At 59.8% G+C, this 2,463-nt stretch overlaps 1 pseudogene; it reads right to left on the bottom strand.

Moving 5' to 3' along the window:
- Positions 1-518: 518 nt before the first annotated feature.
- On the bottom strand, positions 519-1,821 carry LOC121104301 (annotated as a pseudogene).
- Positions 1,822-2,463: the final 642 nt, after the last annotated feature.

The following is a 2,463-nucleotide window of genomic DNA, read 5'->3' as shown; positions in this document are numbered from 1 at the left end:
GCGGCCTGCAAGGGTTAGGCCATGACCTGGGCGGCGGGGCTGCTTTGGGATGAGCTGGCGGTGGAGGCGGTGGTGGCAGGCAGCCTGCTAACTCGAGTGCCCTGTTTCACAGAGGATTCCTGGGACTTGGCGCGACGGGAGTGGCGGGCTCTTTGTGAGCTGCCGGTGGGCAAAGTGCCTGCAGGAAACACGCTAGCTCGAATCATACAGAGAAGGTTTCTGGGGCGTGGACGCGTGGGCGTGGCCGTGACCGGGGTGGCCAGGGCTCTCAGCGAGAGGCTGGCGGTGGACGGGAGTGGCTGCAGGAGCGGGCTAACTCCAGTCACGTTCACAGGGGTTGCTGGGAAAGACTTGGTGGCTTAGGAGCAGGAGCAAGAGATGGAGATTTATGAAAGCTGCTGGCCTCCATGGAGTAAAACTGTTCCCGACCAACTCTTTCCCGAGCTCAGGAAGTCTGATGCGTAAGAGGTGGCTGTCTGACGCCCTTCCCCTGGACTGAAGGCCGAACCGACACCATCTCAGGCTGTTCTGGGTCTTTCGGGAGGAAGCCCGCTGAGGCTGGCTGAGTTGCTGGAGCTGTGGGACGGTGGCCCGGGACATCTGGCCTTCTGCGGGACCGCCACCTCTGGCGAATGAGCTACCCCAGCATCAGTCAGACGCTCGGGCGGGACACCGTCTGAATGGTCATCTGTGGAGGGTGCGGAGGAGACATCTGTTCCTCCCATCCGGCTTAGGGCCTTCTAGGTCCAGAGAGAGGTGGTTATTCAGCGCGACTGCACGGTCAACTCAGTTTGTCTGAGGCTCGTCGCCAGCTTCACATCCAAACACCGCCACCTCTTACCTCACGGGCTGGCCAGATTCCCGGAGGTGAGACATCACGTGTGGCGGACCTCCTGCCTCTAGCGTATTTCTGCACATCCACTTCAGAAGAGTCGGCCAATTCACAGGGTCTCTGTTTTACATATCTACACAACTCCCTGCTTTAGAAATTTTGAGGTCATACTGCTGACCGGCTTGCTCTCTCTGCCTTTCCTGCAAGAGGCCCATACTCTCAGCTCGGGAGGAGGTGGACAGTGAGACAGCTCCTGCTGCCGATTCAGAGAGAGGTGCAGAATACCTCTTGAAGCTCCTTTTCATCGGGCGAGTGTTCATCTTCTGCTTGTCGTAGAGCAGCCTGTTTGCAGTGCAGGCTACTGCTATAGAAGGATCAAGACACAGGGGTTCAGCGGTAGCCAAGATCAGTTGGCTCTCAAGCAACAGTTTGTCTTCCTGGGTCCACTCCTGGCCATCGCTGGTTATGGACTGCACGTCGCAGGCTAAGGTCTGCATCGTAGGCGCAGGAGAATATGCCTGCTCGGGCCGGGAGGTTCCCCACCACTGCACTGCCTAGTCCGCACCTGTGCTATGACACACCCACAGTGGAAGAAGTTAACCTGAGATTTTCCAGGAGGTCCAGCAGAGCAGGAGGTAATTCTTCAGCATCCAGGTAGTCAAGCAATTCCCTTCTTCATAAGGCAGCCGAATGGTCTCTGAATACGCTCCATGTTTCCCCTCGAGATCAGCGAATATCCCCCTCTCCTGGGTGTAGGTTGACCACTAAACATGGCAGCGACTCTCTCCTAACGAGCTTCTTAGCAAGCTCACGTTGCTTCTAGTTCCTCCTTAGCCTCGGGCTCTTTCCCACATTCTTCCACATAGATGTCATAAAGTTTTCCATAGAGAGTGCTTCCCCACTCGACGGCGTTTCCTTTTAGGAGGCCTCTGCGGCACTTGCGATGACATAGTCCGCCGGTCCAAAGCTCGTTCTACGGCCTGTTGCATCGTGGTACAAAAGGGCCCTAAAGAGAAGAGAAACGCAAGCGCCTTGAGGGGCGGGTGAAAACCCCGTCTTTCACGTCGAGCAGCGTCTCGCCGCGCCGCAAGTCCACCCCGGAGCCACGGGCCTCACTTCCCAAATGGGCGGCCAGAGCGCGCCCACGAAAGCCCACCCGACATACCTGCGATTTGGGGAAAACACCTCACGTGTGGGAGCCGCCACCGCGCCCGGGTCTGGAGTCCCGCGAGGCTGGGCCGGAAGTGGACGGGAGACCCCCCGCCCGCCCTCCCCGCTCTCCCCCGCCCGGGCTCCCCGCCCCCACCCTCCCACCCCACCCCCACCCTCCCACCCCACCCCCAGCGGGAGCATCCGCTTGTGCGCATGTGCCTCTCTGCAGGCCACCGGGGGCAGGCCTCAAGCCTCCTCCTGTTGTTGCCTCCGCCTCCCCGCCCACGAGGCCCACGGCGCGCACTTCGCGCTCAGGGCCAGACCTTGTCTCCACTGAACGCCAAGAGCACGCCACCAGCCACCACCGCCGTAGGATCAGATCCGAAGAATACGACGTTGCGGGTCCGGTCCTAGTCACGCGCAGTTTGCGCAGGGAAGGCTGTCAGCGGAAGCCTTAGCTGTTGCTTTCTTTTCTTGGC

This window comes from Ursus maritimus, assembly GCF_017311325.1.
Source record: "Ursus maritimus isolate PB19 chromosome X unlocalized genomic scaffold, ASM1731132v1 scaffold_X1, whole genome shotgun sequence".
Classification (NCBI taxonomy): Eukaryota; Metazoa; Chordata; class Mammalia; order Carnivora; family Ursidae; genus Ursus; species Ursus maritimus.
The sequence above is the reverse complement of the archived record's forward strand: the minus strand, read 5'-3'. Positions and strand labels throughout refer to the sequence as shown.